This window comes from Malaya genurostris, chromosome 1 (assembly GCF_030247185.1).
Source record: "Malaya genurostris strain Urasoe2022 chromosome 1, Malgen_1.1, whole genome shotgun sequence".
Classification (NCBI taxonomy): Eukaryota; Metazoa; Arthropoda; class Insecta; order Diptera; family Culicidae; genus Malaya; species Malaya genurostris.
In genome coordinates this window covers 154,873,787-154,901,065 of record NC_080570.1, presented here as the reverse complement: position 1 = coordinate 154,901,065, position 27,279 = coordinate 154,873,787, and the positions used below count along the sequence as shown (strand labels likewise).

The following is a 27,279-nucleotide window of genomic DNA, read 5'->3' as shown; positions in this document are numbered from 1 at the left end:
AGACAATGGAACTCACGAAACAACTTACCGTAAATAATAACAGTGACAAGGAGGTTTTATTCAAATTAGAGTTGAACAATTCTCATTACAAGCTTCATAACAAAACCATCATAATCAGAAAAATTACTCTTGTTGCACTTAGCAGTTTGTTCTTTTGCCGACGTTGAAGTAAAGAAACAACAGAAGAATAAGGTTTCCTTTTTCGATTCGTTTTCGACTCAACTGTGCATTAACAGTCTATGTTGAATGCCTAAAGTCACCTCGCGGTCACAAAATCGTCATGATGTTTCGTTCAACTCATCAGTTAAGACGATGTACTTCGCTGTAAAACAGTGTTTTGCGAAAAGCCTTGAAATAACGTTTGCTGAAGTGCGAAGTGGCATGGTAGTTCAGCATAAACTGCTAATGCTCTGATGAGTCGAAGACGAATCGTAAAAAGAAGATAAAATTAGTCACGTGCACTTCGCACAAATCGGTTAACCTGAGCAGTTACAGTCCCTAAATGAGTGAACATAAAGCTTGAGTCAATATCTGGACTTGAGCACTCGAAATTGAGGTAATTTATCGACTAAAGAAAAAACAGCGAACAAATTATTACGATTTGGTTTTGATGAAATCTCGATCATGTCCTTCAAATATCACTGATCATATTTTTGACACTCTGCTGGATCATCAGAGCGGCCATTTTGTTCCACCATCTCTCCATCTCTGTCGCATCCTGGAGCACCTGAGCAAGCACTCTTTTTCAACTTCAGTTTGACGATTATAACGGCTATCGACGATTGTCAAACATTTCTCAATAAGAGGGCAGTGGGTTCGATACCACTGTAGTGACAGTTAGCCAAATCAGATCAAAACTCCACAGGTCCATTTAATCCAGTCCAGTTTTAATGTACGGAAGAATGCGTCTTTTTCCGGGACTTCTGAATATACTATTGAGTATCCATAGTCGGATTTGACACGAAGTCCTATCTTTTTTTTGTCCGCAACTGCAAATCAATTGCCAGATCATAATTTTTTTCGAATCGATCGGTAAAAACGAATTAGAACTTGTTAGGGACTTCATCTCGACTAATTGCTTTGTAGAACTTTTGACTGAGAAGCTACGTTTCCTCGCGTTCATGAGAATGCTTCTTTCGCATTTCGTAAAAATCTCATTGTACAACTTCCAAGTAACTTCGCAGGAGAAAAAGAAGTCACTTTCGGAGATACTCTACCAAATACACCTGTCCATTTTGCAAGTAAAAATCGCTTGCCACATTAATATTTTCTTGGCGAAATTCGACATCTTCTGTTTCCGGAGGTTCTCGGTAACACTCACACTTATCCTTGGCAGTCACATACAGGTTTCCAGGAATCTAGTTGAAATCCGCTTTCACATATGTCTCGTCATCCATTACGCAGCAGCGAGGTTTAGTTAACGTATGGTCTTACAACTTCCGGGCATGGTTTTTTGTAACTACATTCTGTTTTTTGGTGCGGTTCGGAGACGTAATCCAGATCGAGCTTAAGTTTTCTGTGCGAATGTCTTGCTCACGTGCAACTTTTTAGACACTTCTAGACCTTAGATTACTAACTTAGCGGTTTGAGTTTATGTTTAGGAGATTATTAACTTTACGGTTGCTTAGCGATTTCTGTTAAACTGTCTAGGTGGTGTTAACAGGTTAACATAAACTTCTAGCGCACTAATGAGTCGAATACGAAACGAAAAAATATGAGATTATTTTGGAATTTTTGATCACGATTGTCGGAACCGGATTACTTGGGCCGGGGTATAACCGATGTCGGTTCGTATGAACAGCAACTGATATGACCTTCGAATCGGAAGAGTTTTCAACTCAATTTAGAACAACTTTTACGGATTTTATTTCTTTACTTTACATAGCGGTACACTATATTGAACGCTTTTAGCGCCGTAATTCCGAATCTGATTGTTATTCAATAATAATAGGAGAAAACTGGTTTTACTGGCTTTTGGATGGCTGTAAATGTCACTTGCCTCCAGTTATGAGAAACCATATATTTATGCTTTTTTTCGAGGTCAAGCATTATTGTTACAAGATAGGAGTGCTATTGAAAATTCCGTCCCTGAAAAGGGGATATTAATAGAACCATTATTTGGGGGAGACGAGAATTTGGGCAAACGTTTCTAACAAAGTCAACAAACCCATCGGTTCGAGCATTCCTCGCTATCAATGCCAACGTTACGATTTCTTGTTCGCCTAACCTTGTTCTAAAGAGTGCCAATTGAGGTTTATCCTGGCGATTGTTATTCAATAATAATAGGAGAAAACTGGTTTTACTGGCTTTTGGATGCCTGTAAATGTCACTTGCCTCCAGTTAGGAGAAACCATATATTTATGCTTTTTTTCGAGGTCAAGCAGATTGATAACCAAGTTGACGTTAATTCTGTCCAACTCAGGAGCATTATTGTTACAAGATAGGAGTGCTATCGAAAATTTCGTCCCTGAAAAGGGGCTATCAATAGAACCATTATTTGGAGGAGAGAAGAATTTGGGCAAACGTTTCTAACAAAGTCAACAAACCCATCGGTTCGAACCTTGTTCTAAAGAGTGCTAATTGAGGTTTATCTTGGCGAAACCTCGACAAAATGTCGTTAATAGCTACACCTCTTGGAACGAAGTAGGCTCTTGTATTTGGTATCTAATACCCAAATTTTTTCTTAATTATGAGGAGTTCCTTCTCCAGGTTTAAGAAGCGTCTTGCATGCATTTTGTTGTTAGCATGTTTAGAATCTATCGATAAAGGCAAAACGAGCTATGAGGAAAGGTGTCGAAGATCACACAATTTTCAATATTAACTCAATTTATTTTTTGTCTTTCTCATATAAAAAGGTTATGCAATTTCTGTATTATCCCAGATTTTTGAACCGAGGCCCAGAGGGCCGAGTGTCATATACCTTTCGACTCAGTTCATTGAGATCACTAAATGTATGTGTGTTTGCATAACAGATAACCAAAATATGCAATCGATTTTCTCGGAGATGACTGAGCCGATTTTCATAAACTTAGATTCCCATAAAAGGTATCGTGGTCCCATAATCAACCCAGATCGAGCTTTCGGTTCGGGAGTAAGGAGGAACAATGCGCAAAAAAAAATGTGCATTCGATTAACTTAAAAACCACTAAAACGTTCTTTACAAGCCTGGTTTCAAATAACAGACCCCAGTTTTAACAGTTGCTATTGAATTTTGTTTGAATCCGACTTCTGGTTCCGGAGTAACGAGGTGTTATGTTCAAACTTTTTGTTTTAAATGTGCACTCGTCTTTCCATGAAACTGCTGGACCGATTTCCACAAATAAAATAAATATTTTGCAATTCCATAAAATGTAAATTTCATCCAGATATGACTTCCGGATCTAGAATTATCGGCTGATAAGTATAAAAATTGTGTGCACTCGGTTCTGTAAGTACCAAAAATTGTAGTCAAATATATCTAAAAATGAAACTCACCACATTTTCACGGAGATGGCTGAACCGATTTTCTCAAACGAAAGCTCTTATGGTCCCAGTGGTTACCAATTAATTTTATTGCATCAGACTGTTTTTGTGCAACGGTGCAAAGTTTATTATCAGTAGTAAAAAAACTATGTTTTTCTCTTATTTTGAATCAACCGTGAACTTCAAAAGCTGCCCTACTCGGTTGGACTTTATCCGTAGGAGGAGTTCAGTGTAAACAAGAACCCGATTCTATCATAAGCCGCGGTGCGGTTGACCGGATTCACCATGCATCATACCGAAAGGGGAGGAACTCGTTTTTTTTCCTAAGCAACTTTCTGCCCGATCGATCAAGAACAATCGATCACATTTCAAGCGGCATTAAGTATCCGATTTCAGCCGCCGACCGAGGATGCACACGAATCTTCCCCACACTATCGGCTCACAAACGATTGATTTCAAATTAATTCTGCGTCACATAATTTATGCGGATATTGTTTTTTTTTCTTCTTCTACGGAGTAGGTTAGGAACACGAGGTTCGACGTCTAACGGTTTCAAGTTTACGTAACCGAATCAATGAAAACCCACGCGCCACCACCGCAGCTGATTTATGGCATCTGTTTGGATGGATTTGAACTGATCAGCTGCTTGCTTGCTATGGCCGCGCTTTAGTACGACGAGTAAATCTTCAAATTATTCCTTATTCAAAGGAACACGACCGAAGTGCAGGAAGGTGCAACGGTATACCATCGAATGACCGGTAGCCCACTGGAACTCGCTACTTAAGACTACTGTCCTCAATGAATTTAAATTGATTTCAATTCACTGCACGTTTATGTGTCGGTCGACGGCGAACATCGTTTCATCGACGACTCCTCCTTATTCCACCGGCTTTATCATCGTTCGGCGCGAAATATTTTCCCACCCTCGGCCTGGAGCAGTACTGCAAGAATCGAGGATTTCAATATGCACTTTCTATAGTGCAATACCGCGATACAAGCTGTGATTAGGCATGTCGAATTGTAGTTATTTACCGTAGAGGTTGCGGTTGAAGCTGCGTTAGGATGCCAGGAGTTGTTGGTTAGAAAGGAAGGCTGGAACTCTGATCTCATATGCTATAAACTTCCTACTCAGAACGACGTCCAACTTAGAAATGCAAACGATTTTTTGTTTATTTGTTTGTAAAGGCAAATAAGTCGTCTTGAACTTAGTTTCACTACAAGATACATTCGGTGCTGTGTTAATTCAGTAGTCATTTGCCTATCTGTGCGTACAGTAAACAATGACTAAGAAAATCGTAGTTTTTCCAGTAAAAATACTTTTGATTGCAAAAGGATCTTCCGTTGCTGAAATGAGAATGAAACGACTAGAGTTCGTGTAGGGCACTCGTCGCTAACACGGTCACACTTTCTGCTTTTCCGGAGGTCAATCGCTGTGTTTCAGTCGGGTTGTGTAAGCCGGCCTATTCATATTCCATTCCACCTCCCGAATTCGTAAGATTCTGGTAAGAGTACTTTCTGGTCATCATTTTTTGGCCATCATCGAATACTTTGTTTTCTTTTTCCAAAATTGATCTAGACTGTTTTTTGAAAAAGGGACAAACTTTTTTTACCATTTTTATTTGTTGAAATGGCTATTGTCGAAAAATGACAAATCCGACAAAAAAATTGTACTAGTGAATTCAAGCTTCACACTTAAACAGGAAACATAATTAACTATCTTTGGAGAAAATACATTCAAATCAAAATATGTGTGTGTATTTTTGTAAATCGAGTTTAAATATTTTAAATCAATTTTGTCAGATTCCAATAGCATTTTTTCATTTTTGTTATTGGACTAATTAACAAAATTTTAATAAATAAATTTTAATAAACACTAGTACAATAGTTTTTTTTTTTTTTGTAGGATTGATCACTTTTCAACTCTATTCAATGGAGAAAATTTGGTGAACAAAAGTAGACAGTCTAGATCAATCCTAAGTGTATTTTTATGATAAAGTTCCCATGGCCGGAAAGTTTCATTCAATTTTGAAAAGGTGCTGCCAACTCCGAATACGATTTGGCGTAAAATTCGTCCTATTTGGCATGTCCAATAGTGCTAGTATCGAACAACCGCTTTACCGAATTATAGATGACCTCAAAATATTGACACCCTAATGCCGTGTTTACTCACAGTCGAATGAAAACTTCATAAGATTCAGAGAAGTCATGTCATTTAGTCATGTTTGCAAGTAATAAATTAGTTTTTTTGCGTCGATATGTGACGATGGATAAAATATGGATCCATCACTTTACTTCGGAATCAAAATGAAAATCATCTACTGACTACTGACTATTCGCTGATCTCAAATAAATGTTCGCTTTCACTCCAAATGAAAAAGCAATTACTGAATGTGGAGCCTATTTTGAGGTAAAATCCTACAAACATGGCAGCGGGATGCGCGAGTTGAGTTTGAGTTATATTCTGCAAATGAGAATGCAAACGTGAGCGCACTTCGCAAGTGTATTTAGTCATGTTGATAGGGAGTTGGTTGGATTTGTCGATTGGTAAATGTTGAAGAAACCTCAATCCACTACTACACGCCAGAGAAAAAAGTTTACCAGGCGAACCCGGCGAACGACGACTAAAGTTTAAAGCCGGATTTAAATAAGCGATATCAATAATAACAAATAAGTACCAGACGTTGGACTGAAGCTCATGGAAAGGTTCAATAGGTTAGAAAGGTCATGGAGTCGATTTTTTCTATTTCTCTATAGGAAGGTAATAGAATTGGAACTCAGGAGACCCTTAGTGTTATATACCATTCGACTCAGGTCGACGAGATCGGAAAATCTCTGTGTATTTATATGTGTGTCCCTTTCCAAAATATTTCTTTCCGCTCAATTTTCTCGGAGATGAATATTGAGTAATCCATCTGCGCGAAAATTTAGCGGCTGGTTTGAAAGCCTTTATTGCGTCATTGTTCCAGTTCGAAGATCAAATGGCTGTCAGTTCTGGTTCCGGAGATGTAATGGTATAAGTGACGAATCCGACAAAAAGTTGCTGAATTTTGACGGAGTTGGTTGACCCGATCTTAACAAACTTAGGTTCGTTTGATAGACACTATTGAGCTGTGAATCATGTATGAACATCAAATGGATGGCACTTTTGGTTCTGGCGATATAACGGTGTAATTGACGTAACCTACAAAATTTGATCATGTGACTTATACTTCAAGTTTCGGAGATATAATCGTATAAGTGACGTAACCGACCAAACTATTTTTTTTCTATTCGCACAATTATTCCAGAAAGTGGCCAATAATCAAGATCAAATATATTATTTCTGATACATTGGGTTTGAGGAATGTTACCGAATATGTGACGTAAGCGTTGAACCATTCTTTTGCGAACTATCCGAATCAATCGGAATGAATTTGTATAAAAAATGAACAGAAGTTAACGTCAGAGGTTAGCTTTCAAACAAGCACAAGTTTATCGAAATTTTTTAAGTCATCTCCGAGAAACTTCAGCCTATGAAAAATGTGCGATTATTCGTTTACGTCAATTGTATCATTATATATCCGAAACCAGAAGTGACAGCCATTTTCTTCGAACTTGATCAGTAATTTAATAGTAGCTTTCAAATGAGCCTAGACTTGTGTAAATCGGCAAAGCTATTTCTGGGAAAATTGAGCGGTAAAAAAAGAACGTGTTTTGTCGCTTACGTCACTTATACCATTATATCTCCGGAACCGGAAGTGCCAGCCGTTTAATCTTCGAACTTTATTCACAATTCAACAGTAGCTTTCAAACGAACCCAAGCTTGTTTAAACCGGTTCTGCCATCGCCGAGAAAATATCAATAAAATTTTAGCTCGCGTGAAAAGATCGGACGGGATCAAGAAGTTGAAAAATTGCTAGAATAATTATCATCTTTTTTTCTGTATTGCGAATTTTTTTCAAGATTGAAAATTATTTACCATTCACCAGAAAAGGTCAGATTTGACCAACCGAACGAGTGTCGTATTCTATCAGGACAACGTCAGGCCACACACTGCAGTATCTCGTCACTAAGGGACGACTTGACGTTTCTCAGCTCCCAACGGGAAAGTTATTGGAAAAGAACTGACGAAACGTCTAGCAGGAATGAACAGGACTCGAATCTGTAACTTTCGCTATCCGGGAAAATCGTTTTTTTTTTTTGACAATTAAACTATCCTGCAATTTGCTAATTAAGCAAAACCACTGCACATGTTCACTACGTAGCTCAAATAGCATTCATAGTCCATGTAGAAATCTCCCACAAGAAAACGCTCCACACGCCAGTTCAGTTCGCTCTCTGCTCGGAAATTTGATCCATCCACCATATAGTCTAGAAAAGGCACTAAACGATTACAGTCTTTAACTTGAATTGAAAAAAAATGAATCGGGTGCTTAAAAATTGGGATCAAGAGAAGATTATTGAAAATCAATTATTAGAGTTTTTCGCTAATTACCAAATTAAAGACAAGTATTAAACTAAAGTACGCCATGTTCAACAGAATGTATGTTTGCGATATCGAGTCTTGTGTTTCAAGAAAATAGCCTAAAAAGAGAAGACTTGGTGGTCAAAAGGTGAGATAACTCAGATAAGTACTCAAAGTTCATACCTCATACCTCCCCGTGTGTCAATGATGACATTTGGTCAGTAGAACAACGTCGACTGAGCGCTATCGCCTTCGACGTTAGTAAAAGAATGAGAGGGTGCAAATTGGTTTGTATGTAATAACCAGATTTAATAGAAGAAATTTTCATTGACTCAAAATAGACGAAAATGACGAGAAATAAACTCTCTACTACGCTTGAAAATTATGAGAACGAGATCCAAGTCCAATCAGCGACAAAAGCGGAACAGTAGTTTCAAAATTGTGTTCTTTCTTTCATTTGCCTTTTCAGTCATTTTCGGTTGTCAGTGGAAAGCGAATACTGTACAGTGCCGATACTCAACCAAAGCTTTGAGAATCGATAATGAGTTCTCGAATCTGCAGTAGTTTGGGTTTCCAAAAAGGTTATGGGGTGTAATTGTCTCGATTTATCACTCTTTATAGCCAAACGTCACAGATTTTCAATCTATCGGTTAAAGAATGAGAATTGAAATTCTACTGATTCACCCTGCAGACGTTAATGAAATTCTACTGATTCACCCTGCAGACGTTAATTTGGTTTCGTCTTGTCATAGTCGAACGAGTGATGTTGGCAATTACTCTCTCTTTCGTTTGAATGAGAGACGAAAATACTTCGTCTCTCTTCGTTTGTTTTGGATGCGGTCATTTACGAATGGGACAGTAAAAAACGAATATGAGGTCGTTGGATTGGATTCTTTCATTGAGAATGCGTGAAAACTCTAATGTGATTGACGTTATTTATTCAGTCTTTTTTCAACTTGATTTTATTAAAACCGTCTATAGAATTCCTTGCATTATCCATAAATTCGCATTCTAATCTCATTCTTAAATTTTTCGACATTTGAAGCAAAATACGTCTTTTGAGTAACAGTAATTGTTTGGGTATAGATAATTTTTCTATTCTAATTATTAGTGTTTTATGTAGGAGTGAGTGTAATTGGCTGGTTCCGAAGACTGAATATTTGAATCAGAATGGAAAGAAATAGGACATTGAATGCAAACTGGAGTATTGGTAAGATTTGAAAATGATAACTGATTATAAAAAACTGAAAAACATAAACTAACTTTTATCCATTTGATGAAAACATTTCATTCAGGCGAGGCTGGTCGATGGAACGATGCACTCGGAAAACGATTTGCTCTGTATACGAAATGGGTCATCGGAATTCGATTCAGTTAACACTTCCCTGAGTCCTGGACTAATGTTATTTGCATGTATAACCAAAACACAGATTTAAAATTTGCGCCGACCATTAAATCTCGTCATTAATTGAGTTATTATATTTCGAAAATTTAAACAGCTTCAAACAAGTTCCCACTAGTCACAAGTCGTAGCTCTACGGAAGCAAGTTTCTATCAACCACCATCCGCAGGTTCGGAGGGGTGCAGCAAGAAGATGAATTTGATAACAATACCACCGAACGGATCAGCTGCTGCTGCTGCTGCTGTGTTTGTGTGCTTTGGCGTCGACAGTCGTGTGTCCGATCGTGCGAAATATTGTCGCTATTTATTATCAGTCTGTGGTCGGACGAATCGTCAAATTGATAGCGCCAACAGTGTGTGTGGGGGGGCGCTAGTTGAGAGACTGCATGAAAGCAAACATTTCAACGACTTGACCGACCGATCGTTTTGTGATGAAATTGTTTCTAAATTAATTCGATTGAATTGAGGCTAATATCATTATAGTAATAGTGGCTTGGTTATTGATCGTAATGCGAGAGAGAAAGATTGCTCCGCTTAATTGGTTGAAATTTCGCTTTATTGCAGGTTTAATTGTTACACGGTAAAGTGATAACAGTCAGACAAGGTAATGAAATAATAGGTTGCTAGCAAAAAAAAAAGAATGAACATAGCTTATCTCATTCTAATAGTAGCTTTTAACTACAACCATCAAGTAATTATCGAAGACGATACGCTAAAGTGAACAATCGACTCGCAGTAAAAAATCTAATTGTCGATTGATTAACATATTTCAATTGAATCAACAGTCTGACACTGATGCAACCTCTCACACCGGTTCGCTTCGCTTCGCATTGTCGTTCGCTTTTTAGCTGACTGCTGCATCCAAAAGTCGCTGGGATTGTTTCCCAGCAGAATAGGCTTGTGTTGAGGTATGGTTTTCACATACACACACACACCCACAAACACCAAACCGGCTAGTAGAGAGTGATCGCGGGTGCCGCTCGACGACAGTGTTTCGTTAAATGGGAACTATTTTTCACTTTTGTATAATGAGATGAAAGTCATCAAACCGGCTGAAGAGTTAAGCTACTGGAATTCGGTAGCCTAATAGGACTTCTGTTGTTGTTCCATCATGTGGCTCTGGGTATGGGGAAGTTTTCGAATAAGCACGAAACCAATTGTAATTGTACTGTGTACTACAACAACGCTACAGTCTACAATTATTATGAGCTTCAATCTCACGTTTCAGCGAGTGCGATAATTCGTTTGTTCATCTGACAGCTTCTTCGAGCGTTCCATCTGACTTGTGATGCTAAACAAAAGATAGTTCCCCCATAGCCGAAACCGACCTGACAGTAAAACTACGTCAGAGGATTGGTTCCATCCTTCGTACGAACACACGGAATGAGATGCAGCTGAATGCTTTGACCTCTGCCAAGCAGATCTTCAATTGTGGGTGTGGGAAGATAATGCGCTGCGCAATCGCTGCCAACAATTTTGAGCAATGAGCCGGAGATTATTATTTGTATTTTATTATTTTGCTCTATGCATTGAATTCTTTTGATCACGATTCATTAAGACAGTATTGTAAAACAATGCGCATCATTAGTTTTGTTGACGTTCAACAAAGCTATTCCACACCTCGTGGTGTATTGCAATTTAATGAAATATCACCGCACAACGTTGGAAACTCGGAAAGGATCGGATTCTCACATTCATCTGTTTTACCTCTCGTCTTCGACTCATCTGTACATTGACAGTTTGTATTGAACTGTTAATGCCACCTCGTGGTTCAACATAAACCGCAGAGTTGATTAGAGGAACAAGTTAAGGCCGGGTTCCTCTAGGAAAACGATTTTTTTTTCAAATTATTCTTTTTAAAGATAAAAAACATTTAACTTCACGAAACAAATGTGTTTTTTTTATTTTTTAAAATGGTGGCTCTGAAAATAGCGTTCCATCAGTTGACGAGTGTCAGTATTTCTTGGAAACCAATCATAGGAAAGCAAAAAGCAAAACAGTTTCGTATTCTGTATCGAATTGGCTTTGGTCGGAACAAGAACGAAAAATTTTCATCGAGAAAAAATCAAATGGAAGTCATTTTTCGACCCTTTTTGTTTTTCACATATAGAAAGTCTATGCAATCACTGTGAAAACGACTTTTCTGTATGTGTATGTGTGTGTGTGTGTGTGTGTGTGACCAAAATATGCCCTCACCTTTCTCGAAGATGGCTGAACCGATTTTTACAAACTTTGACTCAAATGAAAGGTCTTATGATCTCATAGCGTGCTATTGCTATATTTCATTTGGATCTGACTTTCGGTTCTGGAGTTATAGGGTAACAACATGTGCATTCAATTTTTTCGCAAATGGCTTAACCGAATTTCACCAACAAAGATGTAAACAAAAGATCTTGAAATTATTCAACATTTGCAAGAACATTTTATCCGGATTCGACTTCCGGTTTCTAGAGTGCAATAATTTGAAAATTTTCTATTTCATAAGCATTTTTTGACAAACGATGGCAAAAACAAGTACAAATCCTATAAATCTGATTGATAAATTCTTCTAGTTTGTGGGCATATAAACTTGATTCGGCGCTAATAGTCTCCCATTTCCTGTTCCGGAAGTACCGAAGATAGTGAAAGTAAAAAACTCCAAAGTTCTACTCACTTCGATTTCTCAGCGACGCTTGAATCACTTTTCACAAATCTTGATTTAAATTAAAGCCCATATATACTTAAAAGCTACTGTGAAATTTTATCCGGATCTGATTTCCGTTTCCGAAATTACACGGCAGTAAGTGTCAAAGCATTCAAACCGCCATATAAAATGACGATACAAACGCACTGGTACGAGCTGGCACGGGAGAAGAAAACACAACTCGCCTTTACACACAATGCACACAGCGGGCTTTGTTCAATTTCGTGCATGCTATAAAGAAAACGAAAATCAACAACTAAGCTTATTACTTACTCACTTTCCTCAGCGTAACCGATTTTCACAAACTTAGGTTCAAATTTAAGGTCTTATGATCTCATTCAAAGCTTTATATTTTCATCCAAATACAACTTAAGCGGCGAAGCCAAAAAGGTTCTAAACTGGGCTCGGAACTTTTTCAACCATTAGTCATTGTTAGTAGACGGCCTATCAAACTAATTCCGGCTATCCTGGTTCTCGATTTCGGAAGCATCGAAAATAGTGTTTGAAAACTGCGAAAAAGACACCCAGTTGAAACCGTCTCCCGTTGTTGGCACCGAAACCTAACGACTGGCAACTCTTCCAAAAAAAAAGGGAACGGATGCTGCGCTGAACCACCGAAGAGATTAACAGAAACCTCGCTCAGTTTAACTGAAATTTCAAATAAAGTTCAAGTGTATTAAAAGATAATTATAGCAGGTAGTTAGTATTAGGGTACATTTGGAATTGAATTATTATTATTTTGCAATTATATAGTGAATTCGGTGATTGTCACGTTGTTGACTGCTGATCAGTAAAACTGAGTGAAGATACAAGTAAGAATGAATTGATTTAATATATGCTTGATACTTATTATGTGTCCATAACAGTACCAACAACGTATTAGCGCAGGAAAGATATTCTCTATCTTATGAGTTTGAACGGCACACTGTTATGTAGTTAATCCTAATATCCTCTATCAAACATAACCTAAGGTGATAAACTCATTGTAGCTTGAAGTTGTATTAGTCGGAAATAAATTGAATTGTGATCAAATCTGCTATCAAGAACAGTGTTTGCCTATCTTGTTCCTGGGAACAATACCCGTTTTTTTTTAACATCTCGGTCGCGCGTGCCTTCGGGACTAATTCTATATCATAGCTAAGAATCTTTTCTAGCAATTTACGAAAAAACATTCTTTTGATTTTTGAAAATTGCTGGGAGGAACCTGGCCTTAATGATACACTCGGGCACAACAATTTAATGTTCATGAAGTCATTTGAGATAATTCGAGATTCATATCGATTAGTCATAACCAGTTCACATTGTATTCACGTCAGTCTGACTGTGTCTCTGGTATTAACCACCCGTGGTATATTCCTAGTCATCTGTTACGTTTCGGTTGGTTTGTTGCCTCGAAATTCAAATTGCTAGAAAATAGTTATCGATGAATCTTAATTTAGAATTAGCCTTTAATTAGCTGTGCGATGTCAAGTTTCGACGATCAAATAGATTAAATACTACAATTCGGTTCTACGAAGAACCTAAATCGATCCCCAAGAACTGTTTGATGTTTTATTCCTCTGTAATGCTCGTGTCAGAATTAATCCAACTCGCACCGTTAGGAATTCTGTGACCGTGAAATCAAAGTGCTATCGTTGGTCCCGATTTCTTATCGGTTAATGTGCAATGATGCAAGTATTTAAAGAGAGTACCTTTTTGCCTATCTCTACAGAAAGACAAAAAATTGCTGGAATCGACTTTTGATCCGAGCTCCGGAAACTCCTAATGTTATATACAATCCGACTCAGCTCAACGAGATCAGAAAATGTCTGTGTGTGCAGTTGTCATACCGCACAATATTCTCGAAGACGGCTAAGGGGCTGTCCATAAAAGACGTCACGACGCAAGGGGGAGGGGGGTGTTTCATAAAACGTGACCTTTTGTGACAGGGGGGAGGGGGGGAGGTTTTTGGAATGTGACGTCCAATATTTTCAATGAGCGCATTTTTGAAATACCTAATTATATTACTGCTTTGCCCTATTTCCTGAAAAAATCTCCACAATAAACGTTTACATTCTATAGAAAAACGTGTTGATGTAAAAGCTTCTTCTTGTAAATTCGGAAATGAGTGATGCAGGAAATCATTTCTGTTGTGATCAGCAAAAGTGCACGGAGGAGCGAGTAAATTAGCGAAATTAATAAATTTTGCCAAATATGAGTAAAAAAGAAAAAGATGCCTTCGAACGGTTTAACTTAAGTTATGCACTGACAATTTTTTCAGTAATTTGATTTTCTAGCATTGATAATAGTATATCATAAGAATTTCTCTTATCTGATTCTGATGCACTTTATTCAATTGTACTCCATTTGAAAAAGGGCGGGAGATCAACGATTTCAGACGTAGATCATGTCATGTCTTATCTTGATCATATGTGATTTTCCTCCACCAACATCGAAGCTTATCGAATCATCCAATGATTGAACTTACATAAATCAAGAATCATTTTAGCTCAAAATCACTACCCATTGTGTGACGGAAGATCAGTACCGATATTGATCGATGTGATTTAAATTTCACTGATCAACTGATAATGAAAAGATTCTCCGTCAGTGATCTCGTTTTGATGAGGTTTTGGTCTTTATTTTCTCAGCCCTGTACGCTACACTAAGGAAATATTATTCTTTACCTAAAACAATAATATATCTGTGTACCCTTAGGAGGAATAAAACATATGATTTAAATGTTTCATCAATTCCAACCAAATACTTTTGTTAATTTATATAATTGATATTAATAAAATAATTCCGATGATTTTGTAGTTTTAGGGATATTTTTTAATCTAATGACAGCATGTAATAAATCGATTTTTCCCTCATATTTGTATGGTTTGTCATACATATTGAGAATATATTGAGATGAATTATGTTTATTTTGAATTCGTGACATGTGACATAGGGGGGGTGGGGGGTCTTTGCTTCTGTGACAATTTGTGACAAAGGGGGGAAGGGGGAGTAAAAAATCGTCAAAGAAAGTGTGACGTCTTTTATGCACAGCCCCTAAACAGATTTTAACAAGCGCAGGCTCGTTCGAAAGCTATCACTGGGTCATCAATCACGTTTAAAGTTCAAACATGGATCAATATGTCCCGAGACTAACAATGGAAACATTTTTTTTTGCAAATTTTGTTTTTATTCATCAACATAATCACCTTTTAGGGTGATACAATGGTTCCAACGTTTTTCCAATTTTTCAATACCATGTTTATAAAAAATTTATCTTTCGCTTCAAAATAAGCTTCAGTTTCAGCGATGACCTCCTCATTTGAGCCAAATCTTTTTCCCTGGAGCATTTTTTTAAGATCACCAAAGAGCCAGTAGTCACTGGGGGCTAAATCTGGCGAGTATGGGGTGTGGGGAAGCAGATCAAAGCCCAATTCGTTCGATTTCGCCATTGTTTTCATCGACTTGTGGCAGGCTGTTTTTGTTTTATCGGAAGCAATCGCGGCACCCACTTGGATAAAACCTTTTTCATGATCAATTTTTCATGAAGGATAGTAAATACACTTCCATATGATATCTGTGTCATCTCAGCAATCTCACGGAGCTTCACTTTACGATCTTTCATTATAATTTTTGTCATTTCACTCACATTTTCCGGTGTAATGTCTTCCACAGGTCTACCCGAGCGTTCCGCGTCATTTGTGTCGGTACGACCACGTTTAAACTCGGCGAACCACCGACAACTATAAACTATAAAACGACTTTACTCCAACCTCGATAACTCAGCTGTTTCTGGTCGGATCGACTTAAAATTTTGACCCGTTTTAAGCAAAGGTTAGTACTCTAGAAAGACGTGGTTACTGGTTTACTACGAGCGCCATCTTTGCTTTAGTCTCGGGACTTATTGATCCATGTGTTAGTTCTAGCTATAAGTAACGTAACCGCCATAAATAACATTGTTTTTTATCGCTCAATTTTCTAGGAGATGAGTTAACCGATTTTAAGTCATGCTCGTTGGAAAGCTGCTATTGGGGCATTGATAAAGTTCGATGATCAAATGGCCAACACTTCTGCTGACCCATCTCTATTGAAAAACGGTGTAAAACTCTGTATTGAATGAGTAAACATTTGTGAAATTTTGAGAACTAGTTTAGAGTGAGTTTAGAACAACTTTTAGTTACAACTTTTCAAGTGAACTGGGAATGTTTCAGAAAACGAATATCGACCTATTTGCCAAGAAGCACTTGATATGGCTGGCGATCTGTGGATGCAACAAATTCAGCAATCCGTATATAACAACGACCGGCTTGTTAAACGGCCAAATATATAAAGAAAAATGCCTTCCCACGAAGGTGACATTCGGGTTTGGCGGAATCTGGCATCATGTCATTGAGCGAAAGTGGGGATGAAGTGGTGCGAAGCCAAGAGTGTTTGTTCGAAAGGAGGCAAATCTGCCAAACTCGCCAGAGTCTCACCTAATAGAAAAATTCAGGACGGTTATGATTGGAATGCTTTGGAAAACCTGCAAAGGTCTTCAAAATCGACAAGGATTTGGAGAAAAGATGGCGCAAGTGTTGCCCCGGTTTTGAAGGGCATTTAGCCAAGATTTTTTTGGTGATCATTTTTGTCTGTTGCATTTTTTTCTAGTGCAATCTTTGGAATATATCAGCAAAACGTAACGATTCTAACTCTAACTTACTAATGTTTCACAACACCTCTAAAATTGCTACCAGTTTACAATTGTCATGCGACACTTCCGGTCCCAAAGTATAAGTGACGTAACCGACATAGTGATTATACGGATATGTCAACTGACTTCGAATAACTAAGGCTAATTGAAAATACTACTAATATTTTACAAAGTTTTTTTTTAGAGATTCGCAACACTCCTAGTTATCACTTTCAAAATTAAAGCTCACTCAAAAATAATAAAACACGTGAAATACTTCTCTAAAGAACATTCCATTATTTCAAGTGTTTATTGAAGCTAAAGTTATAAAGGGTGATTTTTTAAGAGCTTGAGAACTTTTTTAAACAATAAAACGCATAAAATTTGCAAAATCTCATCGGTTCTTTATTTTAAACGTTAGATTGGTACATGACATTTACTTTTTGAAGATAATTTCATTTAAATGTTGACCGCGGCTGCGTCTTAGGTGGTCCATTCGGAAAGTCCAATTTTGGGCAACTTTTTCGAGCATTTCGGCCGGAATAGCCCGAATTTCTTCGGAAATGTTGTCTTCCAAAGCTGGAATAGTTACTGGCTTATTTCTGTAGACTTTAGACTTGACGTAGCCCCACAAAAAATAGTCTAAAGGCATCAAATCGCATGATCTTGGTGGCCAACTTACCGGTCCATTTCTTGAGATGAATTGTTCTCCGAAGTTTTCCCTCAAAATGGCCATAGAATCGCGAGCTGTGTGGCATGTAGCGCCATCTTGTTGAAACCACATGTCAACCAAGTTCAGTTCTTCCATTTTTGGCAACAAAAAGTTTGTTAGCATCGAACGATAGCGATCGCCATTCACTGTAACGTTGCGTCCAACAGCATCTTTGAAAAAATACGGTCCAATGATTCCACCAGCGTACAAACCACACCAAACAGTGCATTTTTCGGGATGCATGGGCAGTTCTTGAACGGCTTCTGGTTGCTCTTCACTCCAAATGCGGCAATTTTGCTTATTTACGTAGCCATTCAACCAGAAATGAGCCTCATCGCTGAACAAAATTTGTCGATAAAAAAGCGGATTTTCCGAATGGACCACCTAAGACGCAGCCGCGGTCAACATTTAAATGAAATTATCTTCAAAAAGTAAATGTCATGTACCAATCTAACGTTTAAAATAAAGAACCGATGAGATTTTGCAAATTTTATGCGTTTTATTGTTTAAAAAAGTTCTCAAGCTCTTAAAAAATCACCCTTTATATTGAAAATTAAATAAACAACTTAAATCAATGTTCCATTCAAAAGCCAAACTTTTCGGAAGAAAATGTTTGAAATACTTATCATTTAGAATTTGAAACCCTAAGCAAGTTTTCAATAAAACTTTTGAATTTGTTTGTCTATATCTGAAAATTTATCTTCAGAAGTTTCAAAATGGTACTGAATTTGAGGGAAGCCTTTTAGCTATTTCAGGCGATCAACATCATGGTTGAACATTCTAAGTAAACGTTGCTTCAGGTGGCTTCCTTGTTGATTACATGTCGAGGTCTTTGAGTAATTGCTAGTATTTCCTGTGTTGTCGGGGAATACTTGTTATTTAAAAAAACCGGCCACAAATTTTTACTTCAAAAAGTATGAAAAATACAGCGAGTTTTTAATCACAAACTTACCTTAATTTTTTTCCAAGCCTACCGTTTCCACGTGCACAACTACAATCTGTTCACATTCGGCCGTTATGTTCGGATTCTCACACACTTCAACTCCAGGAAAACTTCTTAGTCGCGTTTCGTACCATCCGTTGTTATTTACTTTCGCTCAATGATCTCGACTAGATTTCTGGGTTTCTTCTTCGGCATCGATTCGGCACAGGAACGAACTATTTATTTGCAATGATTTGCAGAAACCATCATTCCTCACCGGCAAATTCACTTGCTTATTATATCAGCCTCTCAAACGCTGAGGTCCGTCAGACAAAGTATAGATACCTATATATTCGTAGAAATCTATTTGTTTTCACACCGAACTGTGCAAATATCGTTTGATGGAAGATCAACAAAAGCTTATTAAAACCTTTTCTTGAATTTGAATGATCATACAGTTTTGGAAATCAGTTCTATATACTCGTCCTCCAAGTGACATCTGACTCGGGGCCAAAACGAAACTTGAATATTCCATTTCGGGATGGTTTCATTTTCTTTCGGTTAACCCAAACCGCACTATGTCGGTACAAAGATTGCGAAGTCAAAGATTACATGGAATAATTTGTGGAAGATAGGTAGGTACATAAGCAAAATCCGAACGAGCCAAAGCAATGAATAAGTAAGACTACGGGAAAGCTGCTTGGCTGGCTTCGCTTATTTCCCTGGGCTCGACACTTGAAAAGCCGGCTTGCTTGATGGCAAACCTCTGAGCCCCTCTGGACCGGTTTGTAGAGTTGCAAGACGAGTATTACTTTGCAAAAAAAAATGCAGCCACGAAATAAGTGACAATACTATTGTTATAGCATATTAAGGTGTGTCACAGAAAACTTACATTAAATATAGTAATTATGACATTGACAGAATAAATATCGCTCATTAAATGAAAACAGATTTTCTCCAGTTTACAATAACAAATCAATATAAAGTGCAAATGCACATATTATGATCAAATGAGAACCGGTCAATGGCTTTTCTAATTGGATTTCCAAAAAACGATCAGTTTGCTGTACATAACTTCAGTCGATAGAAGCTGGACTAGATTTGTGAAATAGAAAAAAAATTCATTTACACTCATTGAAATCACCTTCACTACTGTTTTTTTGCTGATCTCGGGTAACCACTAAACCGGAAAGAACTGTTCCGTTCCTACGGAGAACAGGGCACACCGAAAACTGAATTCTACCGTTATCTTTTATCGCAGCTCATGCACAGCCGTTGCTTTTTTTCACACACCAAAAAAACATTTTTTCAGCAAACAACCAAAGTAACCCGATTCCTTTGAAAACATATTACGCGAAAAATGCCTCTTGAAGATCAAGTAACGACAGCATTCTGTTGCTGGAGTGCCACTGTATGCGTTGGAAATTTTATGCTGCAACAACTACACTTTTAACAACTCTTTTTTCTTCGGAAGGCAAACATAGGAAACTTCACACGCCCGAACGAATTCACGGTTCAACTGGAACTGAAATATTTCTGTTCCATCGGCGTTCTTTGCATACTTTGCCCACTTCCATGCTGGTTGCTCACCAACACCATGTAACAGTACTCGTGAATACGAGCTGCACGCGTTCGATGAGTGCGGAGTGTTGATTTGTTTACGAAATATTTACTTGGTGTGCGTGTGGTGTTTGCTGTGTGAGAACTGAGCGGAATAATTAGCACATAATGAGTGACCTCGGAAATTGCCGATTGATACGACATCTATGCCTCGAGGTGTGTGCGAAGATATGAAATTAAATGTATTTTATTTACATAGAAAGAAGTTACATATAAAAATTCCTGAAACTCAAGAGGTGAATTACCCAAAGTTTCGAACAAAATCTGAATTATGGACTCATTTCAGTTCGAGATACTCCCATCTAATCGCGCACAACATCTTCTAAACATTCACAAATCCGTCAAATCATTTTAGCGGCCCTTAGACCACAGACTAGCAGACATGACAGTATGAGTAAATTCTTATGAAAATAATTTTTCATGATGCACTAGTTCCACCTATATTATGCTGCGCGAACTATTTACTATCGGTACATTCCTTGTGTTAAGTAAAAGTTTTTTTTACTAGTTGGTTTCCCCTCGTTTGTCAACACCGATCAGCTGCTTGCAGGGATGCCTGATTTCATCAAAATATTTGAAAATGAATCGTCACAATAAATTATTGGATTACGTTGATAATATATTTAACTTTTTCGCGATGTTTGAAGGTAACAATTTGTTTGACTCAACGTTGTTCATCTAGACTATTTTTTATTGTGTTGGTAGTTTTCACCCGAAATTAAGTGGTGGCAGACCAGAAGCAAGTAAATATTGTAACAAAACGGGTTCGATTTTGTATTGCGTTGAAGGATAAAAGTAGGCACAATTATGTATATAGTTTTGGCAATATGTATTAAATCTGTATCCAACATGAAATTCGCACGGACGTATACAAATCAATACATTACGGGTAATTCTGTATGAATGGCAACTCTGTTGGTAAATGAAAAAAATTAACACAGTCTAGATGACAGACAGGATGTTTTTGATAGGGTAACGTGGCGCCATCATGACACATGTGAATACTGTCCCAAATAAAGGAATATTCGAAATGACCGTTAAAATGATTGAAGAATCTAATTTGAGTGTCCTGTCTGTTAGTCTGTGCTTACACTATTGCTGGTTGCCAGTATGTTGACTTACCAACTAGTTTCGAACAAACGGTTTGACAGCAGTTTGGGTGGAAACTGGGTTAGGTTTGGCATCAAGCGAAAACGATATTATTGACTACATTTTGATATAGACTATGGTAAATAATTTAAAAGTAAAATGACTGATATGTGTCGTCTATTCTCTACAATATGCATAGATATTCCCTTTTTTCTTTCGAATTTTGTTTTCAGAAGTCACAGCAATTCCAGCGCAAGGAAATGATCAGGAAAAGGTCCCAAGTGCAAATGACAGTTTCTTTTTGTTTACTTACTCTTTCATTTATTGCGGCATATTCCTGTATTTTCCAACAATTTCTTAACTACAGATCAAAGTCGATGGGTTCAGTGTAGGTAAAGAGTTAGAAAGAGGGTTTATCGATAAAACCGTAATAATCGAAAGAGAAGTAAACAAAGAGAAACTCTCATTTGCACTTAGGATCTTTTCTCGTGTTTGTCTTCAAATGTGTTAACGATTGTCGTGATAAACAAATGCTCGAAATGGCACGATTCCTAGGACAATAATCATGTTCTCGAGAAGAACATGAAGTGATCATTATATTCAAATTTCTATTAAACTTGAATGAAAGCAAATTTTGGTAATATGCATTTCATTATATAGAATGTATAGATGCTGTTCTATTTGGAATGCACCCTACGAATACTCAGGAACTAATTTAAATACCGCCATAAGTAGGGTAACATAAGGTATTTTGGCCCACTTAAGGATTGATTTTATTTTTGCCCACTTTGTAAAAATATCCGCCAAATGTTGTAATATCTTTGAAAAATCCTTCCGCAATATGTAGTTTAACGTGATTAGCTTCAACTTCATGCAACATGAGTTACTTAACATCGATTAAACCCATAAAGTTTGTTAGCTGTGCCGAAATTCTGAAGTGGCCAAAATACCTCTGTTACCCTATATATGCATACACACATTCAGAAAAGTTTTTATACAAATTGTATGCAAATGCAAATTGTACTGAAAAAAATCTAATTCTAAGAATTAGACTTTCCATTTAATCAATGTCACTGTAGCTTCGTAACTAAAACTATTTAATATTTCGACATCTGACTAACTCCCCGATTTTCATCAGTACGGTCCATTCCCTTTGTAAATTCATTTTTTTCTATATTTATATATTATGATTTCAACTTTCATCTTTATTAAACCTACTCTAATTTCTTTATTAAAAATTATTCTGAAAGTTTTTCAGAGCTTTCAAGTCGTAGTATTGAAAGCACACTTTAGTATGGTAGGTATTTTTGCCAGTCGCTATTTTTTTAATTATAATCAAAATGAAGTACCTATTATGTTAATGAATGGAATAACCTTTAACATTCGCAGACACGATGTACTTTATTTTGGTTTCGTCCAGAAATATTAATGCTGCAAACATTAAATTAGTCAAAATACCGCCGTTACTCTAGTTTATCTCCACACCAATTCGTTGTGCATCCGTACACTGAAAATAATTTTCTGGTAGATACGTTAACAAAGCTGTTCTCCAAGTTACTATTCTGATGAATAGTAAATTTTACAACATTTTTCTTCGATTAAACAAAACAATATTTGAAAATACTATGAATACCTTTCGATATGCATAGTCGATTTTAGTATAGTCTACATTTAATCTAAACCCAGTGTCTAATTAAAACAACAAGAATATTTCTGTTAATTCTACTACATGAAACTAACCTTATTCTAAGTTTTACCATAATTATGGTTAAATTGTAATCATAATAATTACAATTTTAAAATAACAATTCTTGGTTCTTAAGTTTACCACAAGTGTAGTATTTTTAAACATCGTGTTGCAGTGGAAATAACCATAATACTGTTTCTGCTTTGCAAAAAAATAAAACAATTTTTCATTAGTCGACATCTTCGCGTGTGGTTTGAATTTGGTTTTATTCAATTGTGTTTCTCGTGAAATGGATAGTGAGAAAGTTGAAATAATTATTGACGATATCATTGCTGATGAAGGTTTAATCTCAGGTATGAGTATTTCTAAAAAAAATTAATAAAAAACATTATCCGAAAGTTAAACGATTTTACACTAGATGCTGACGAAATTCCGGAGCTCCGTGATATGAGTGAATCACGACTGTTGTATAATTTCTTTTCAGAGTAATTTTAATAATGCTGAGAATGATATAACTTTATAGGCCATGGTATCACACTAGAATATTTGAAAATTCTAGACGAAAATGCACTGAATGACATTTTCTCGGTGTCGAAATGGACAGGGCATAAACACGCTCTTCGCAGAAAACTTTTGGTTTGGCATGATAGTGTATTATTCCACGAGTCAACAATTCGCAACGATGAAGAGGTTGAGTCGTGCAGCTCCGCGGTACCTGGATATTTAAAACTGGCGAACTCTGATTCCGTAACAAATGGTTTATTGGAAGACATTATTGTAAGGAACGAAAAAGGGAAGATTGTTTGTAAATACTACAAAACGCACCAGTATCTGGATAACGTGAACAGAAGAGAACTGTCTCACACTGTGGTTGATTATTACATAGCCAATCAACCGCATTTCACACTACCGGACACGGCGAAATTTGCTAAATTAATTTCTTTACGTTTTCCTCCGGAAATTGCAGTAATGCTACACCGATTTTTCTATAGCGATTATGATAATAGATTGTGTATATTTCATTTCAGGAAACCTACTATAATCCGAGGGATATTTCGGCCAATAAAAAGCACCCATCCGGCTTGTTGTATGACCGGTTTCATAATCGTAGTAAAAAAGACCTCGGCAGGCGCATTCGAGACAAAGTAGCTGATCATATCAGCAATGTCAAGTCTTCTGCTCTAGAACTATCTGACAAAGGTAACATTTGATTTCATTATATAACACTTTCTTAGCATTTAACATGAAATTTTCTTTTCTCTCAGAGATTGAAAGATTGTCAACTGTTAAAAACTGGTTACGCAATAACATTGCACCAGAAGAGCGCATTCGCCAACACTGGGCGGAATCGTTTTTGCTGCGTTTTCGTAACATTCAGCAGGATAAAAACAGTGACAAGCGCACTTTATTGAATGATTGGCCAAGAATAACAGATGAAAATGGATACTAGATGGTAAGTATTCGTACTAGACAAAGTATGAAATGTGAAATGAAAAGGTTTTTTAAAATTCAGATTGACACGGATTTCAATCATTTATATAATACCTCTGAGCGATTGGAGACAGTTTTTGACTATTGGGAGAGATTCGCAGTTGATTTCATCGATTACGCACGAATAAGTAACATTAAAGATCATTATTCAATCCAGCTGTTAGATACACTATCCGAGTCATGCATATTGATTTCACAAGGTAACATTTTTTCTTATTCGAGAACAATTATGAAAATTTTATTTTCAGATACTCGTGATTACATATTATGTACCATTTTCCACGCAATCGTTAAGCCCTCAAGAACATCAGCCAAGAAATTGCCAACAATAGTACAAGCACAAAACGACGTCTGTTGTATCATTGACACGTACGAAGAATATCGAGAAGCATTGATTTCACTTCGAAAAGAACCCGAATCTGCTAACATACAGTCACTACAGTTATCTCCTCGCATCTATGCTATTGGACATACACAGAGACTGATAGAATATAAGTTACCAACTTTCCTACGCTGTTTGGATGTCGTCGTCAAATTGAAATTCGTGTTAGATTTCGAATTTCCTGAGAGCTGCGAACTATTCTGGTGTTTTATATACCAATTCTTTTACGATATCAACTCAAGCCGAAAATCGAAAAATAGTTGCAATTGTTAGCATTTCTAAAAGCGCGTCAAAGATGAATTGCTTCATTTGTAAAGACACGATATGTTCGTTACCAATATTAATGCATCATTTAATTGTATTCCATGGAACTCCAATTAATTTTAAATACGAATGTACTAACTGCGTTCCGAAAATGGCTTTCCAAGACAAGCATCGTTTCAAACGTCACGTTGTGAATGCTCATTCAATTCTTTTTGAAACACAAATATTGAACGAAAAATCTATTGAAGACAGTACCAGTTATATTCATTTAAACAATATACTCGCAGCACCAGATAATTACCAGTGCAAAGAACCTCGTAAGTCCGTAGATAACATCATTGACTCAGAAAATGATAATGGTTTGGTTGAAAGTGATATAATCGATATAATTAATAAACTCAGAGAAAGCTTTTTAAATTTTACTCTAACACTTTATAGTAAAAAAAACTTTGCCAGAAAAGACGTAGTTGAACTTCAAAAAAATATATCAGCACAGATTGTTAGACCCATTTGCGACGCGCTTACAAAAGTGAGTTACATTCCGAAAGAAAACATTTATGAAGAACTATTACAGGAAATTTATAATCCTTTTCAATTCGTGGCAAACACAACATAAATTTAATAATGAACTGAAAAATCTTAATCTGATTGAAAATCCGCAGATAATAGAATTTAAGGATAAAAATTAAGATAATTTCTAGAGGCTGTTTTATGCCTATAAAATATCAAATTCAAAAGTTTTTCGAATACGGTAACGTCTTTCATGAATCGATTCATAATATGCAGTTACTAGAACACGATAATAATATCAAAAATTTTGTGAACGGAAGTCTGATGGTGCGATATCAAACAAGAATTCAAAGATAAGATTGTTGTTCCATACGTTTTATTCTCAGACGAAGCAGAATTGAATGATGCAATCGGCGCCCACTCGGGAACTCATAAAGTGTGTGGATTATACTATACGTTTCCAATCATTCCTGCTCATTTTTTAGCAAAATTATGTAACATTTTTGTGGCTGGACTCATTAAGGCTAAAGACATCAACGAATTTGGCCCATCTTGCGCATTCAAAGAACTGACCGATGTTTTGGTTGATCTGGAAAAGAACGGAATATGTCTTGAGATTAGAGGAGTTACAACAAAAGTTCATTTCGTGCTAGCAGGATTACTCGGTGATAATTTGGGCATTAATACAATTATGGGCTATGCTACATCGTTCAACTCCATGTTTTACTGCAGATTTTGTAGAATAAGTAAAAATCAAACTCAAATACAAATTCAACTTGATCCTGGTTTAAATAGAAACAAACAAAATTATAACGAAGATGCATTGAAAGCTTTCAATGAGTCCGGGATAAAAGATTATTCTGATTTTAACCGACTTCAACACTATCATGTGGGTGAGTTTACAATAGTCGATCCAATGCACGATCTGTATTCGCATGGTATTTGCCATTATGATTTAGCTTTAGTTTTAAAATACATGATAGAGACAATGAAAATCTCTCTGCACACTATAAACTATCGAATACAACATTTGTTTGACACTGTATAAAAGCTGGCCTAATTTTTTCACAAGATTTAAATAATTCGAGATTCTTCCAACAAGATTTAAACTATAAAAAAATAGCTACAGTTCATCTCGCAAATATGCCTTATTTTTCGTTATTAGAAATTAATAGTACATTATTATCTTCAAGCTTTCATGCATCGAGCACAGTTTCTTAGAAAGGCACCGAATACAAACGAGGATATTTCTTAACTAAATCAGACATTGATATAAGCAACTTAAAATTATTTGAAATTCGAGACTTACTCGTAAAAAAAGACGTTCTGTACGCTGTATGTCAGGTATGGATTGTATCCAATTATTCAACACATTTCGCAGCTTTTGAAGTTATTGGACCTAGTTCTAACTATTCGATAATGATGATTGATCAATGTGATGGACCACCAATCCATATGTATGAAATAGGAGATAAAAAATATATAAGGTTAAAAAAATACTTCTTGTAAATACACTTATTATATGTAACTTTTGTAATTAATAATGTTAATCAATAATATACTTACACTTGAACACCAACTGTAAACATTTCACCATCACTGAACGCTGTTGCAGATTTGTTTTACCGGTATCGGACCATTTGACCCATTGATGCATTTGGGCGTTGATATACACAATCAATTCGTTTGTAATATATTATAATTATAATTAAATTTTAAAGTTACAATCTGTGATACTAAACATAGACATAAAAATTATAATAGTTTGTGACAGTAGAATGTCGAATTCTACGGACTATGCAGCATACCGCGAAAAAACTGCATTATAATTTTTCGAATAAATATTGCAATTGACTAAATACATGCCATAGCGTTTTACTACACATAGTGCTTTCAACCATGATGTATTACCATATACAGTAAATTTTATTTGGATGAATAATTATTTGCAGTAAAAATAACTA

General features: G+C 36.5%; 1 protein-coding gene and 1 long non-coding RNA gene across 5 annotated transcripts in view; both read right to left on the bottom strand.

Moving 5' to 3' along the window:
- LOC131426278 (protein gone early) overlaps positions 1–19,786 on the bottom strand; it is a 140,863-nt gene extending 121,077 nt beyond the window's left edge. The window contains exons 1-2 of one of the 4 annotated variants that reach the window (XM_058588886.1): positions 19,402–19,786; positions 18,303–18,655 (exon numbers count right to left, since the gene is read on the bottom strand). The gene's annotated coding sequence lies outside the window, so the exon portion shown is untranslated. The remainder of the gene's footprint in view (positions 1–18,302; positions 18,656–19,401) is intronic. The other 3 variants (XM_058588883.1, XM_058588885.1, XM_058588884.1) reach the window with 3 other exon arrangements.
- Positions 19,787–25,674: 5,888 nt separating this feature from the next.
- LOC131425521 (uncharacterized) lies at positions 25,675–26,980 on the bottom strand. The gene is made up of 3 exons (XR_009228995.1): positions 26,882–26,980; positions 26,625–26,724; positions 25,675–25,904 (listed from the first exon to the last, which is right to left on the bottom strand). It is a non-coding gene; the product is annotated as an uncharacterized LOC131425521 (long non-coding RNA).
- Positions 26,981–27,279: the final 299 nt, after the last annotated feature.